Here is an 18,255-nt window from a genome sequence, read left to right on the forward strand (position 1 = left end):
TCGTCACAATACACAGGGGTGTATTGTGTGCTTTACATACATAAAAGCAAAAAGGAACATCCATATATAATTAAAAGAAAGTACAAAGTACATAAAATATTAATTAAAAAGAGAGTAATATAATTAAAAGATAAGTAATAAAAAGAAAATATAAAGTACATAAAATAGTAATTAAAAAGAGAGTAATATAATTAAAAGATAAGTAATAAAAAGAAAATACAAAGTACATAAAATAGAATAAAGAAAACATGGGGGAAGCCTCGACTGTATGTTTATATCTATTGGAACACCGAATAGAGATGCACAGAGCAAAGCCCACCAATAGAGCCTAACCATAAACCCATCACTTCCCCGCTGGGAGTGACTAGAGGTCTACTTCCAGAATTAATGTGTTTTAGAGCTCTTAGACTTAATCGTAGGCACATGAAAACAGAAATGTTTTTAACCTGGATTTAAAAATTGCTACATTTGGGTCACGTCTAAGATCTTCTGGCAGTTTGTTGCAGTTGCCTGCAGCATAACAGCTAAATGCTGCTTCACCATGTTTAGTTTGGGCTCTGGGCTGTACTAGCTGACCTGTCCATGGATCTAAGAGCCCTACTCGGTTTATATTCCTTAAGCATATCAGAGATGTATTCTGGGCCAAGACCATAGGTGTCATTTACACTGGGGACGCTGGGGACATGTCCCCACCACTTTTTGAAATGGCCGATTTTGTCCTCATCACTTTTTAAAAGCATAATTTGTTAAAAATGTTCTGAAAAATAGCTTGCACTAAGAAATGTTAACTAACAAATGAGAACGCTTTGAGAAAGGTTTATTTGCACAATAAGAAAACATACAATGCAATGTAAATATAGAAGAAACAAATGTGCATTGTCCAAAAAAAGTAACAGAAGCTAAAACAAAAAAAATCCCCCCTAGCCTACTGATTCTAAAATGACCCAAAAACGTGAATGCGCCGATCAATAACTTTAACAAATACTTGTGTTGCAGCTGTGGTGTGATGCATATGGATGACTGAACTTGTGTGGTCGACACTGTTGTGTGTTTTATGCTGAATATTTTAATATTGTCGACTCTGTAGTAGCTAGGCGATGCCCTTTTGATGCACCGTTATGCAATTTTTTTCTCACCATAATTACTGTCAATGATTTAAGATGCCAAACTGTTTCCTCCAGGGTTTTTTGATCAATAGTATTAACTCTGACCTCATACCGATCCCCCCATTACATTGCCTAAAATCGCAGAAGACCATTTAAAAAAGTTTTTTTCATCTGAGCCCTTATGTCCCCACCACTTTTCAACACCAAGTGATGCCCTTGGCCAAGACCATTCAGTGATTTATAGACTAGTAACAGCACTTTAAAATCTATTCTGTAACTAACTGGAAGCCAGTGTAAAGATTTTAGAACTGGGGTTATGTGCTCTGTTCTCCTGGTCCTGGATAAAACTCTAGCAGCAGCATTCTGAATGAGCTGCAGCTGTTTAATGGTCTTTTTTAGGAAGACCAGTTAAGAGACCATTACAATAGTCCACCCTACTGGAAATAAAAGCATGGATGAGCTTCTCTTGGTCATTTTTGGACACCAAACCCTTGATTCTGGCTATATTTTTAAGATGATAGAAGGCTGTTTTAGTGATTGCTTTGATATGGCTGGTAAAAGTGAGATCTGAGTCTATTAGAACGCCAAGATTTCAGACTTGGTCTTTGGTTGTTAGAGTTGAGCTATTTACTAATACTAATTATCTTCTCTTTGTTGCCAAACACAATAATCTCTGTTTTGTCCTTATTTAATTGAAGAAAGTTTTGGCTCATCCAATTATTTATCTCGTCTAAACAATGACAGAGAGTCTATTGGGCTGAAGTCATGTGACTGGTGATATATCCGAGTATCATCAGCGTAATTGATGGTAATCAATGTTGTTGTTCTGTAGAATTTGACCCAAAGGCAGCATGTAAAGATTAAACAAAAGAGGTCTGTGAACTGATCCCTGGGGGATTCCACATGTCATAGCCACTCTGTCAGATTCATAACTGCCAATGGTGACAAAGTAACTCTGGCCTTCTAAATAGGACCTGAACCAGTTAAGGACTGCTCCGGAAAGTCCAACCCAATTTTCCAACCTGTTTAGCAATATTCTGTGATCTACAGTGTCAAATGCCACACTGCGATCTAATAAAACCAGAACTGATATTTTATCTGAATCAGTATTCAGCCGTATATCACTTAACACTTTTATGAGAGCTGTTTCAGTGCTGTGGTGAGGTCGGAAGCCGGATTGAAATTTGTCAAAAAGAGTTTGAGTTTGAAGTTTAAAAAATTGCTGAGTTGATTAAAAACAACTTTCTCAATGATCTTAGCTATAAAAGGAAGATTTGAGACAGGTCTATAGTTGTTTAACACAGAGGTATCCAGAGTTCTCTCTTTTTAAGAGTGGCTTAATGGAAGCTATTTTTAATGACTTTGGGAAGCTGCCTGATAGCAGTGAGCATTAACTATTTGCTGCAAATCAATTTTTACAGAGTTAAAAATAGTTTTAAAGTCAGACGGCAGTGTGTCGAGACAACATGTCGATGATTTAAGATGCCAAACTGTTTCCTCCAGGGTTTTTTGATCAATAGTATTAAATTGTGACATAATAGTCAAATTATTTCTAGGTGGTCGTAGAGACGGCATAGTTTTTGTTTTGAAGTGTGACTTCTGGAGTATAAATTGTCCCAGATGCTGACTGGCAACCACTACAGCATGTCCGGCAAGAACACGATGAGACAGTGTCCACTACGAGGGGTAGTTTAATGAACCTATGCAAAGTTACAGTCCTCTTCACTTTCCATTACAAGTGTTAGTTATGTGTGGTTTCTACAAAACGAGAAATAAAATACAAGATTTCAATTGGTGTCCTATACAGAATGCAAATGATTTATCAAGGCGTAGCAACATGAATTAACTGTTACAGCCAGTACAGAGATGCTTGCAATTCGTATGACTTCATATAACTATCTCCAATTAACTCAAGTCAAGATAAAACTGTAATATGGATAACCTAATCATCACAATAGCTAACAAACACTTAGCTACCACTATGGTAATATGTGTCATGTCAAAGTCATGCTATGCTAGCGATAGAGCTAATAGCAACATAACTCAGTGTAACAGAATACACTAAAACACTCATACAAATACTCATAAACAACAAATGAATAAGTGACTTACACTTAGCTGCACGCACAGACAACACTCTGAAAAGTAGAGGTGACGAAGCAAGGAATAACAACTTGAACATGCAGGAACAACGCAGTACACCACATCATGAAAGCCCAACTGAAAGGGGGGTCCTAATCTTGATGACCATAAGTCTGCCTAACTAAAAATGTCCACTAGGGGGCCTTTACTACAGCCTGAACATAATGACAGTCTGAACATGGCAATTAGATGGCCTTTTTAACAGTTTTATTGTCCGACTGTGTGACGTTGATGGTCAGTCTAATAGTTTTGATTTTTTTCATTAAAAAAAAGCAAGCAAATTCATTACATTTCTCTGTGGAAAGGAGTTCTGGGACTATCTGTTTTGGGGGGTTTGTGAGCTTGTCAACCATGGCAAATAGAGTGCAAGAATTATTGATGTTCCTGTTAATCATCTTAGAAAAATGTAGCTGTCTAGTCTGGTTTTTCTCCACTTACTTTCAGCTTTCCTGCATTCTCTTTTCAGGGCTTTTACCATCATTTTTTTTATTTTTTTTATTGAACAAATCCATGTACAAACCTCATGGCTTTGAAACCATCACAATAAATCAATAGGATCAGGTGCTTACCAAAGACAGAAAAAGGACAAATCAAAACAGAAAAGAGATTACAATAATATTACGTATAACAAAAAGAAAAAATAATAATAATAACAATAATAACTTAAAGGGCTAGGGCTTTTTTTTTTAAATCATATTCTTCTATTAAACTAAAAAGTTCCAATGCATTTTTACTTTTCATGACTTTAAGGGCTTTCATGTAAGAAAGAAACTCATTGTGGAAGACAGTAAACTTAGGTTTCACTTTCATATACTTGGATTTGTGTATATAAAATTTTCCAAGAATAAGAATGTTATTAACCAGAAAGTCATCTTTTCTATTGTCCATGACAAGTCCATAAACAATGTCCTTTTGAGAAAAGTTTTCAAGTTGAAAAACCTTTGGGCAAAGCCAGTTATGTAGCCATAAAGCTTCCAGTGGTGGAGGAAGTACTGAAGCTCAGTACTTAAGTAAAAGTACAGATAACCAGCAAAATATATACTTAAGTAAAAGTAGAAGTACTACATTAACAATCCTACTTAAGTAAAAGTAAATAAGTACTTACTTTTAAATGTACTTTAAGTATTAAAAGTAAAAGTACTCACACAATGGGTTGTCTCTTAATGTCCAGGCCTATATTTCAATAAAACATAGTATGGGGCTGTGTTACCCTGTTAGGTAACATATAATCAACAGAATTATAAAATAGAGCGTGAAATGTATCACAGAAGGTAAGCATAAGTACGCTAACCTTTACAATAAACAAAAGTTGTTGCTGGTAAGTATTACTAATGGCATCTGCAGAGGTATAAGAATTACTAGTAGTAACATCTGCATTTTCTAATATCATTTGGCAAAACCAATAAAGAAGACGGTTATATCTTCAAATCATTTATTTTATTGTAAATCTATTCAAAGCAAAACATTAGACTCTGTTGGCTGCATTATAGAAAAAAAATGTATCCAGAGTTTACATGGCAAAAACTAGGCTAGTAACTGACTAGGCTATTAATCAATGACAATTTTAGTACTGGTAATTAGTTTGTGACATTTTTAAGAACATTACTTAAAAATTATTCCTCACTGACAATTAACTAAAGATCTTAGTGCAATAACAAAACAAAGAATTTGAGGACATAATGTCAAGCTTTGGAAGAGACAGATCATGTCACATTTTTCAGTCATTTATCTGATCAAATAGGCTAACTTATCGACAGATTATTCAACTATTCTAATCAACAGAATATTCAACTGTGAAAAATAAAAAATTAGTTGCAGCCCTTTTTTTAAACCATTCTTTTCTTTAACTTCTGACATGTCGCTAACATGAGAATTCAACAAGTCTTAATGCTGGCAAAGCTCATCTATGAACATTTTCTTTTTTTTTCTCTGCACAACAGTTTTAACATGGCAGTTTCTTTGTCATTTGCATTACCAGAACTTTTTGTTCAATTTCAACAAGAGTTGGTTTTCAAAGTTTTTTGAGCCTAGTCTGCCTCTTTTTGGAGAAAAAATCTGCCCGGCTGAGCTAAAAAGTCTTTCACATGCTGCGGAGGCAGGCAGCGGAGTGTTGATTTTGAGGGACAAGTTGAGAACATTGGGCACATTCATGGAGGTTGTTGAACTGGTCAGATAGGTGTCCAGCTGTCTTGTGGTTTCTTGAACGTTTCCCTTCATAAGACCAAAGAAGTCCTCCTCCTCTGACCCTGAATGCCTGCCTGGTGATGGGACTGACTCCAGATCCATGTGGCCCTTGATGTAGTCCATGCCTATACAAAAGAATTTCCAGACAGAATAAAGGAAATGTGTGAAACCAATAAACATGGACTGTATGTGTATACAGTAACCATATGAACATCATGATAACTAGGCCATTGTGCTGTTTCTCCTTTGTGACTATTAACACATTTTCGGATCAACTGTTATATCTTACTATGATCAGGATCTGACTTTTACAAGGTTTAATAAATGAATAATACCATTTCAGTGACTTACCCAATTTCAGCAAGTCCGCATTGCTTGTCCACAAGGTGCGGAACTTCGGAAGCAAAATGGCAGCAGCAACAAGTTCAGGGTCAGAAAGCATGTCTCCAAATCGCCGCTTTATTCCTTCTTGAAGGGCAGTGATCAGTGGCTGGCAGAACCTAGATGAGGTTTTCAGGCGGTCAAGCTTCACATTTAGGAGGGTTATAGTTGGCACTAGCCATCCCATGTGGACATCCTCCTCTGCCTGCAATATGTTCAGTGCCTTGGAGATTGGGCCCATGGTTGCAACATATTCAGTCAAGAAAGCAAGTTCTGCAGGGCTGAACCTGTAACACAGGGACAAAACACCAGAATGTAGAATGTCAATTAAAGATCAAAATAGTTGAAAAAATCTAAGTATACTAGAATATTATCAAGTTGATAATGCTGAAATTATGATTTGGCATTTTTAATATCAGAAAGTAGTCTATATTGAACATTACAACATGTAGTCTACAAGCATAAATCTGAAAACAACTTTAATTTCACCAATCATGTTTTTACAAGATTATGTGTTTGGCTGTGCAAAATACTTAAATTATGAAATGCTAGTATCTCAAATTAAGATCTAGCTCTAGAAACATGAAACAGGTGGTTGATAAGATGATAACGTTCCAAATTATCTAAATGCAGTTAATAATACAATTACTTTAACAGCAGCTAGATGGTAAGTCAGCTACAATATTACTATACCCATACATGTGTATCTGCTCCCAGCCACACTTACATGGGGATTTTAAATGCAGTGGTCACTGCTCTGATGGCTCCTTCTCCACTCTCTCTAATTATTCGCAATATCCGTTCAACCGAAAGAAAGAGAGAGTTCCACCTAGCGTCAACTGGTCGAATGAGTTGCAGCTTGCACTCCCTCTCAATGACCTCTGCAGCTGTAGAGGAGCGAGAGGTCCTATTCCAAAATGATGAGCACTTAGCAAATGCTGCACGACTTATTTTCTTGTAGATGTCGTTGGAGTTGGCATTTTGGGCATCAGCTGTTGAGATCAAGTTAAGGAGATGACACGCACAACGGTGATGCTTTGGAAGCTGATATTCGGCACACTCATCATCTTCTTCATTCATTAAAGCTTCCACTTCAACAGCCTCTGTCTCCACTTCAGGATCTTCTTCGGGAACTTCTTCTTCCTTCTCACTGTCATTCACATCTTCACACCCCCCTTCAGCAGGACTTTCTTCATCACACCCATAAACCCTGAAGGCCTTGATGAAATTGGAGGCATTGTCAGTTGTAGTTCTGACAATCTTTTCCCGAATATTGTATTCCATGTGGATGTCATTCAGGGCTTCAGCTAGTACATCATAGGTATGTGATCCTTTCAGCCTTCGACATGCCAGAGCAACAGAACATCTCTCCAGGCTTTCTGGCTCGATCCAGTGGGCAGTAACACCTATGAAGCTTTGACGATGGGCCGTCCAACAATCTGTGGTTGTTGAGATGTATTTAATGTTCTGCATTGCATTCTTCACTTTTGCTTTCATTTGCACTGTTTTTTTTTCCAATCCTGTCTCTTAAAGTTGTCCGTGACATCACTGTGTAATTTGGCTGAATATGCTGCATTAAAGATATGAATCCAGGTTGCTCCACTACTCCAAAAGGTGCAAACCCTGAACAACAAAGTTCATCACCGCAACATCTGTGGTCTTCTGAGAAGCTTTTGTGTCTGCCACCGCCAGTTTCTGCTGCTTACTAGTTGAAGGACCTTCGCCAACAGACAAGCTTCCCTTCCTTTTAGTTGTCATTGCTGTCAGGTCATTGTAACGCTGGAGATGTGATCTGTGCCTTCTCTGAAAATATATCAACAATAATAATATATTATTAATTAATTAATCAATCTTAATTCTAGGGGTGGGTGATATTACCTAAAATTTATATCACTGTATAATTTTTTTGTGGTAATGGTATTATATCACGGTACTACAGGAATACTCCACTGAAAATATGATTCTACCTCTTTTCACTCTATCAACAATATAGTAGAACATATCCTAACAAAGAGAAAATATTTTTTTAAACAGATAGATTTCCCACAGATTCATTATAAACGCTCTCCATAATAATTTTTAATTTTTGGAGCTGTGCATCTCATTCCCACTCACTTAAAAATGCACCGTCAGTGAACAGCTGGTGTTATATGCTCCGATACAGACAGTAGATTGCGCTGTGGCTTTTAGTCTGTCTGGAAAACCAACGATGGAGCGGAGTGGTGCTAAGAGTTGTGGGCTCAGACTGACCACACCTTTCTCTGCTAAAGAGCTCAGAAGAAAATGCACAGCAGTGTTTTACATTAATTGACTGGACAGTGCTGGTCCGCAAACTCACAGCCCCCCCACCAACACTCTTGGAACCGATCCATATTAAACCTGAACGTTGTAATAACGACCGCTAAACGGCTAATGTAAAACAAACGAGCTTATGCCTGTGATAAATTACGTTCACTCAAGTGTTTGTTTTTACCACCGATTTTTACCTGCACTATCTAGGCAATGTGCAAGTGCAAACTTGTCCATAATACTAATTTCACAACCTAGAAAAGCTAGACCCTATATTACATTGTAAACGACGTCGAGCTAGCATGTGTGACAAGCTAACCTAGCTTACCACCTTACGTTCCCATGGAAGTTAGCTAAATAATGAAAACATCTTTGTACTCTTTTCTGGCGATTGCTGTATATTAACATGTACTTTGCTAGATTAGAGCATTTATAACATGATGTCAGTAAACAAAATTAATACAACCTTGGCTAACATGTATAAGCCTGAGAAAATAACTTAGCATAGCAAGAGCTCTGCTTACCTCAATGTGTTTCTTTAGATTTGAAGGTGAATTCTTGAAAGCCAGTAGTTCTTTTCTTTGAGGCAGACAGTTGAGACACTGGAATTTCCATGATTCATTCCTGGAGCCTGTATATTTAAACATTTCTTTTAAATAGGGCCAAGGGTGGCTCGACTCAGGGGGCTCAGTCTCTGGGTCCATATCGACTGTTGTTCAAATTACACTGCCGCTTCCAAATGCACGCCACGCTCTGCTGTCATTGGAGGCCGGGATAGCAGCACCTGATTGGTTTAAACTTCCGAGGCAGAAACGCAACCGATATTTTTTGTGAAGACAACATTTTGGTGACTGATCAACCATAAAATGTAACGAGGTGCATTTTAGAAATGTAGTGGAGTAGAAAGTACAGATAATAACTGCAAAATGTAGTGGAGTAAAAGTCAAAGTATACTCTATATTTTAAAGTAAAGTACAGATACGTGAAAAATGTACTTAAGTACAGTAACGAAGTATTTGTACTTCGTTACATTCCACCACTGAAAGCTTCAGAATACATACACTGGAAAAATAAATGATCAGTAGTTTCAATATCATCACAAAATACACAATTATTGGTTTCAATTCCAAAACGCTGTCATATCAAAAAACTGGATGGATACACTCCATTTAAAATTTTAAAATGGATTTCTTTGGCTTTGGGAGTTATGGGGAATTTTAAATATTTTGTTCGTAACGTGTTAACAGTACTTTTCGAATAGATTTGTAAAATTGAGTTTCTATAAGATACTATAGGGTATGAGATGTTATCAAACATATTTCTTATTGTTTTGTTTGGGATTTTGACTTTAAAGTCACAGCCTCCAACTAAAAGTTGTGGGAGACAAGTGATGATAGGAGTAGAATTGGTTAAAATTCCTTTAATTAAACATAGAATAGAGTGAGGGAGGGCTTTAGTTATGGATTTAAATATGTTACGATTGCCAATTAAATCATATCTAAGGCAGAAATTCTCATATGACATGATACAGCCACTACTATCAACTAAGTGAATCACTGACCAAATACCTTTGTCCATCCAGCCCTTGTTGAACAACGATTTGTTTTTAACCGTAATATATCTGTTATTCCATATCGGTGTATTGTGTGGGGTAAAATTATGATTGTATAAGAGTTTCCAATATAAAAGGACCTGCTGGTGAAAAAGGGATAATTTAATTGGGAGTCTTTGAATAGTGAAATCACATTTAAGTACAAATTCTATACCCCCTAATTTCTTGAATATTTCTCTGGGGATATGGTACCAAAAGTTATTATTGTTCAGAAAAGATTTTAACCAATTAATTTTCAAGGTTCCATTCATAAAATCAAAATCAATAGCTTGTAGGCCTCCATCTTTAAATTCTTTGGTCATCTCTGCTCTCTTAACATAGTGGATTTTCCTTTTCCAAATATAATCAAAATTAACCTGATTGATTTTTTTAATAGCTCTATTAGGAATAGCAATTGAGTATGCCGGGTAGATACACCTTGAGATGCTTTCCATTTTAGTCAAAAAGATTCGACCCAATAAACTAATGTCTCTCAATAACCATGAGTTAAGTCTAGTTTGGCATTCATCTATTACCTTCCACACATTCATATTTTCACTTTCAGTTGAGTCTTTAGATATGTGTATGCCCAAGTATTTAACAGTGGATTTTATGGGAATGTTGTATGCCTCTGTTAAATGACTTTGATGAATTGGCATTAACTCACACTTTTTCAAATTTAGCTTTAGACCAGAGGCTTTTGAGAAAGTGTGAATCAATTGTAGTATCTTTGGGACTTCAGTTAGCTGCTTCATAAAGATGGTTGTATCATCTGCTAACTGGCTAATGATTACTGGTTTCCCAAGCACCTCTAACGGAGCGATGGTAGAATTTTTAATAAAGATAGAGAGCATTTCTGTAGCTATTATAAAGAGAAATGGAGAAATAGGACAGCCTTGTTTAACCCCGCGTTTGATTGTAAATCGGGGTGATGTACCTCCTGGCAAAGAAATAGAACTATTTGTGTTTTCATAAATAGATTCTATAATGTTTCGAAATTTATCCCCAAAACCCAATAACGTTAAACAGTGGAAAATAAACGGGTGCTCAATTGAATCAAATGCTTTATAAAAGTCAAGAAACAAAATAAAACCATCATCTTCAATTAAATGACTGTAATCTAAAAGGTCAAGCACTAAGCAAATATTGCTGTGAATGGATCTACCCTTCATAAAACCAGATTGGGAATCACTTATAATTTTATGTAGATTCTTTTTTAATCTATTAGCATAAATAAGAGTTACAATTTTGTAGTCGTTGTTCAATAATGTGATTGGTCTAAGATTATCTAATATTTTGGGGTCCTTACCAGGCTTGGGAATTAAAGTTATTATACCTTGTTTCATAGTAGAAGGAAATGTCATACTCTCAGTTGCTTCTTTTAACATATGAAAGTCCCAAAAATGTCTATAGAACTTTGCTGTGAGACCATCACTACCTGGAGATTTGTCTAAGGACAAACTCTCTACTGCTTTATCCAGCTCATCAGAAGTAATATCAGCATCACACAACTCTGCGAACTCATCGTCTATGTGGAGAATAAGATCTTTGATATGGTTGAAGAAAGAGTCAGCATCATCAATAGAAAAGGCTGAGGAATATAATTTACTATAGAAAGAAACTACTTCCTTAGCAATCAAGGCTGGATCTGTATTTACTTGATCATGAATCAATAAAGCTTTGATTGAGTTTCTCTCCTGCCTCCTCTTTTCTAATCGACAGAAATATGACGTGCTTCTTTCACCTTCCTCTATCCATTTTGCCCTGGATCTTATGTAGGCCCCTTCGGCTTTTCTAAGATAGATTTCATCAAGTTTAGTTTGCAGAGTTTGTAATTTCTGTTTATCGTCGTCAGTAGGTGACGTCTTATTGCAGCAGGTGTTTATTTCTTTAATGATGTTAACTTCTGATAATTTGTTACTCCTGTTGAGCAATTTTCCAAAATTTATAGAATATTCCCGAATTTTAAATTTTAAGAATTCCCATTTAGAAATATAGGATGTCACAGATTCATCAGTCATCACATTAGAGATTATGGTTCTAATGCCATCATAAAATGATTGGCATTTTAGTAAACTGGAGTTGAATTTCCAGTACCCTTTGTTTCTGCAGCAAACACCAGGGGGTTTAAAAATCAACTTGATAACAGAGTGATCTGTGAGAGGAGCTGCTGACATACAGCAATCAGAGACAAAGTCCATCACAGAGAAAGAAATTAACCAGAAGTCTATAAACCAAAAACGAGAGCTCTACACACAAACTGACATATGTAACAGAACGCAATGATCCGATGAAAACTGACTGGGGAACAAGACTGATATACACATGGGGGTGATTACAAATAAGACACAGCTGGGGCAGACAGGAAACATGGTACACGTAGAACTACAAGAACTAGACAGGGAAACAATACACAAAGAAATACAAAACCTAGACAATGAACAAGGCAAAGTCACAACCATGACAATCATGGTATTTCTCCATGGTGCCTTCTGTTTGCTCAAAGTTTTCTTGACTTTTACCAGTGCAACAACATCCATGACATGCAACATTTTCAAGTTAAAGTTATCCAGGAGTACATCAACTGTCTCTGCATTCATAGTTGGTAATATAGTTATTGCATCCATAAACTGAGCACTAGTACTCTCGTTCATATACCTTTTCTTAACAGAAACAGAGCTAATTTGAACTGGAGAAGAAAGTCAGTCTACTTAAACATGTTAAACATAAATAATTATATAATGCAAAATAATTATAAAATAAAAATTGTTTACTCATCTGTCAGCGGCTGTCAGCATTCATAAAAAATTGGTTCCAAATTGTATCTGTGTGAATACATATGCTAAGGTCGCCGGCCAAATGAGTGTGTATGTAAGTGACCTGAGGCTGCTCTCTAATTGGTTGCTTCAGATTTTCCACGGGACGCAGCTCTCTGCACCCCAGACCCCACTTTTATTGGCAGCGAATTGGTATTATTTTTATGTTTTCTGATCTAATATGATTGGACAATTCTCGAAGCGCTAGCTGTCATGTTCACAGTCGGAACTACGGATGCGCGACTGTCACTGACCGGTACTTTCAGGAGATGGCAACTTCAAGTGGAACCGTGGAAATCAAAGAAAATTTGGTTATTTCCTTACAAAAACACCCTTTCACCAGGCGTTCACTGGAAGAAAAAAAGAAGATAAAGGAGCTTGGACCAGACCGACCAGATTTACAAATTCAGCAGCAGGCAAGTGATCAAGGACAAGCTTACACCCGGGGCCTCTTCCGCTCTTGTTATGAAAAACAGAGTTGGCTAGCTGGATGTGGTGTAAGTAATGCCTTTTATTGCTTTCCCTGTTTGCTATTTCAAAGTCTCGGCACAGAAGTGTTGTGGACAAAGACGGGGTACAAGACCTAAAACATCTTTCGTAAAAATACAAACGGCACCAAAGTAACCACAGCCATCTTAGCATGAGGCTACATTTGTTTTGGCAGGCTTAGCATTGCTGAACAGCTATATGAAGGCTATAGGATTGGCATTAGAAGGCACAAAAAACAGGTGACAAAAAATCGACGCATTCTGTCCAGAATAATAGACTGTGTGAAATTTTGTGGAGCCTTTGAGTTGGCTTTGGCATGATGAGAGTGAGAGCTCCAATAATCCCGGGATATTCCGTGGGTTGGTGAATTTTGTTGCCTCCCTTGATGTAGTATTGAAAGAGCACCTTGAGAACGCCACTGTGTTTAAGGGAACTTCAAAAACTGTGCAGAACGAGCTACTGGACTGTATGCTGTCTGCTGTGAGCACATCATCAAAGAAGCCCAGAGTAGTCATTTTTTATCAATCCAGGCAGATGAGACAATGGATATTGCCACACAGACCCAACTTGTGCTGCACTACATTGATGACAAAAACAACGTGCAGGAAAGATTTTTTGAGTTCATCCCTCTGCAGTCAACTACAGCCGAGTCCATTGCTAAAAGCACTAAAACAGCGTCTTGCTGCCATCCTTCCTGAGGATCAGAAAAGTATTGGTCGGGTGTCAGTGTCACACCAGACGGCAGGAAGTAAGATTGAGCGGTGACGGCTACTGCACTCTTCTAGAGTACCGGCCCTGACTTTCTACAGGAGGCAGCAGACCTTCCCTCCTAACACAGGAACAACTAACCCCCTACTACATTACTATTATTATTACATAACTATTACATTACTATTTGATTGCATACTACTCTGCCTGTCTTCATCGCCAGCAGTCCTAAATGACTGTGAACGACACCCTCCCTCCCAAAAGAGTGCCGAGCGGCAGCAGCAAGATGATCCCCCTGAATGCGGCGTCTGCTCAGTCTTTTGCCTGTTTGGCGTCTCTCTCGCGCTCGCAATCAGTCCCACCTGTATTCAATTCAATCAGTTCAGTCAATCGGTGAGTCCATGCTCATGACGTCACTGATTAGAGTCCCACAGCTCATTCACATCACAATAGTTTTCACACTTTTTACACTAAATACACAGATTACACATCAAACTGTCAAGCTATTTCTCACAATGTAAATACCTGAATGATGGGATTTGTAGTTTTTGAGCTATGATGGTTTGTTCAACACTAATGCTATAGTGTTTTTGGCTCTTATGAACAGATTGTTTCTGTTTATACATTTTTAAACTGTCACAATTTCCACAATTCTAACACTGCATGCATTACACATTAAAATGTTCAGCCAGTCCTGCTCTTTCTCACAATGTAAATATCTAAGTGATGGGATTTTAGTTTAGTTTTTGAATTATGAACGTTTGAGCTCCACTTGCACCACTGCTGTTCTCCTAATGCAGCTCTTCTAATGCTGCTCTCTGCACTTCTCTTCTTTCATACACACGTGGACACACAAACACACACACACACACACACACACACACACACACACACACACACACACACACACACACTCTCTCTCTCTCTCTCTCTCTCTTTCTCTCTCTGTGCTACTACTGCTACTACTACTACTTCTAACACTAATAATATCAAAAGTTAAAAGCAGGCCCACGGTGTGTAAATCATCTACATACAGGTTTATTTCAGTGCAAGGAATCGTTGACAGCCCACTCAGTTTGGGGTTCAACTGATTTTCTACAAATCAATTTGTTGTTGACAATTTAAACCACTAGATGTCAGCAGAGAGCCACTCTCCAGCCAGCAGGATGACAGAACGACCATGCTGTACCTGTACTGGTCCTACTGGTACAGTACCAGTACAGCTAAGTCAACTACTAAGCCTGGATTTAGGTAAATGCTATATGAATAGTTAGTATTCATAATAATAATAATAATAATAATAATAACAACAACATTAATTTATCAGCATGTGATTCAGTCATTCAGCATGTGAATTTGATAGTGTAATAATTTTGTAAATTCAGACATTATATGCAATTCCTGAGGTGAGAAATGTGTGTGTGTGTGTGTGTGTGTGTGTGTGTGTTGGTTAGCAGGTATAATTAATAGTTAATTAATGATCAGTTTATTAATTAATGATCCCTTTATAATGATCAGTTGATAAGAATGTGATCTCTAGTTAATCAACTGCCTTCATCTCTTCTACGGAGACATACTGTGCACACATACTGTAGCTCATAGCATACATACATACATATAATAAAGACAGTTCTTACAAAATTATTCAAAATGATTTGTAAAGTGATGTAGTTTGATAGAGTGTATTTAGCTGTTGTTGACCGAGTTGTAAAAACAAAGAGCGGCTTCAGAAACTCAAGCACAAAATCACTTCCTCTTCATTTCCTTTCAGCAGAACCACAGGCATCAGCTCCAGGAAGATTCTGGTTATTTCTAGCAGTCTGTAAGGCTGCGTTCACACCACAGGCCTTCATGTTCAGTTCTGAACTGCTGCTCAGATCAGATTTTCTTTTTCATATCTATTGTAGGATGTAACCCATATCCCACAATTATATTAACAGAGCGAGTAAAAGTAACAAAAGATGTCACATAATTTTTTCTTCAACAAGGCAAAGGCCTGTACAGCTGCATTCAACTCTGGTGACATGGAAGCATCCAAGCTTTCCGACGCTTTGCATGAGTACAAAGCTTCGGAAATCCATCAAGGATGCAAAGCACCAATACAGACAAGGCCTTGAACTCAGATCTGTCCAGCAGGGTCCCCACCAGTCCGGACTACCAGGTGCTGTCGGTCACCAAGGAGGCTGTGAGGGAAACGCTCGAGAGTGAATACTCACAAAGCCACAGGTCCAGACGGTATCCCAGGTCACACCCTCACTGTGTGTGCCGACCAGCTGGTGGGTCTGTTCACAGACATCTTCACCCTGTCCCTGTCCCAGGCTATAACCTCGACCTGTTCCAAGATCTCCACCATCATCCCTGTGCCAAAGAAAACCAACGTGGCATGAATGACTATCGTCCCGTCACACTCACTCCCATCATCACAAAGTGCTTTGAGAGGCGAGTCATGGCCCACAACAAGGCAAGCTTACCAGACAGACTGGATCCTCTCCAGTTTGCGTTCCGCCCCAACAGATCAACAGACAACGTCATGAACACCACCATCACACCTGGGCAAGAGGAACACCTATGTGAGAATGCTGTTTCGACAGAGGTCAGTATTGAGGCATAAATTACACACAGACCCTTTAAGACTCAAAATGCAGTAACACATGAAGTTGACTGTTTAGGAAGCACTAAGGTCATGCTGTCAGATGGAAGAGGATTTACATTTTTATCACCAATCTGCTCCAGCAGCTGAGTCTCCATGATGGAGAAACACTGTAGAACTGTGTGTTAGTGAATAAAGTGTAAATGTGTGTGAAGCAGCTGTCAGCAGAGAGCAGCTGAGTCAGCTTGTTGTGGTGTGGCTGTAGATCCATTCAGCAACGTTCTCAGTAAAAGTGAATAGTGTGATAAGGTGGATTTGTTTCCAAATGTAGGTTACTGTGACACAGTAAACTGTCTTGTCTTTAGCCCTAGTCTCTACTCCAAAACATGAAGAGTTGTAGCTTGAACTGCCCTGCTGGCTAGTTAGCTAGCCAGCTACAACTCATTTAGCTAATATAATTAACATATTATATGAATTAATCTTGCAGCTTTGCATGGTTGTTCTACCATTTTTAGATGCAAAGCAAGTCATGGACCTGGAAACTACCTCACTTACTCACTCACATCCTCATGGTTAGTTTATCTGCCCCTAGTGGCCATTAGGAGGCATGGTAATGTCTACAGACAACACACTGAATCAGGATCCTTCACTTGCCCCCCCCCCCCCCCCCCCCCCCCTCCCCCCACAACACTACTGAACTTAGTCCTTGTTCTACCATGTTGTCTGCTGCTGTCGTTGAGATTCTGGTATCAGTTGTGTCTTTGCTTGGTTGGTTTTTCTCTCCTTTTAATCTCTTCTACCTGTGTTTGTTGTCATTGTATTTTTGTGGTTTTATCACTTCACTTGTATGTTTTATCACAGTGCGAATAAACCAAACTAAGTTAGACTAAATAACCTATTTCCTAGTAGCTGCTACAGAGAAAACCACATAGACACTCTGACATAGTCACACATGCACAGAGGAAGGGGGCGGGTTTTATTTGGTGTGACTGGTAAATTTTAGTGTTGATCTCATATCGCCAAGCTGTACAATGGGGGGCACATCTCTACAATGGCTGCTCTGTAAGTGTGTGTGTGTGTGTGTCTGTGTGTTTTCCCTATTTTTCAAAGACGATTTGGTAACCTTTTAAATTACAGGCCATTAATTATGCAATAATGCAGCCTGGAAATAACTAAGTAATTTCCAAGCAAAATGGAAGTGACTAGTTATGACTGAGTAGTAGTAGTAGTAGTAGTAGTACTTAGCTGCATTACATTATGTTGTATATATGTAACTTATTTTAAAAAAGAATCAAATCTACTGCACAAATTTGAAAACTTGAACTTAGAAAGGCGAAGGATGAACTAGTTTAAAAAGGGAGGGACACTGATTACAGAAAGTGACGACGCCTATGCAGAAACAATCTGTTTTATCATTAGGTTTTCATTTGTTTACAAAACAGAAAACAAATAACAGAAAACAGCAAAAAACCCAGAACAGGCCCCGCCTGCTGCTGTTTTACAACTACAAATTGTATATTATATGTTCTATAGGTTCTGGATGGTTGTGATATTTATGATGGTTTCTGCCAGATGTCCTTTTCAGGCCACTGAAGGAGAGGCCCGCTCTGGGGTTTCTGTTGTTTTACTTGGATATTACTTAGTTATTCCCAGTCAGTTAGTTGGTCAAGAGTAGGGTGATAGAGGGGGTGATGCATGAAAAGTCATCGGCTGGATTCAGCCAAACAACGCTGTGAGCACATGCTAAACGTCTTCAGACAAGACAAAACAAGATTAACTTTATTCAGTTTATTTAGTCTAACAGCCCCACACTAGGGTCAGTGCTGTTTCTCAGCCAACAGGGGGATAGATGGTAAATTGGTGAAGTCACATTTATGAAAGACAAACATCAATCCACTACCAGCTGATTTTTGGAGTCTGAGAGCTACAGTGGCAGTCGTTACAGAAATCCTGTTTCAT

At 38.2% G+C, this 18,255-nt stretch overlaps 1 protein-coding gene across 2 annotated transcripts in view; it reads left to right on the forward strand.

Moving 5' to 3' along the window:
* The window catches only part of LOC139649500 (sialoadhesin-like), a 60,709-nt gene that overhangs the window by 32,925 nt on the left and 9,529 nt on the right, over window positions 1-18,255 (forward strand). The gene's annotated exons all lie outside the window — the stretch shown is intronic.

Source organism: Centroberyx affinis, unplaced genomic scaffold (assembly GCF_046629955.1).
Source record: "Centroberyx affinis isolate AG114_WGS23_722 - 3 ecotype Tasmania unplaced genomic scaffold, CSIRO-AGI_Caff_v1 ptg001365l_1, whole genome shotgun sequence".
NCBI lineage: Eukaryota > Metazoa > Chordata > Actinopteri > Beryciformes > Berycidae > Centroberyx > Centroberyx affinis.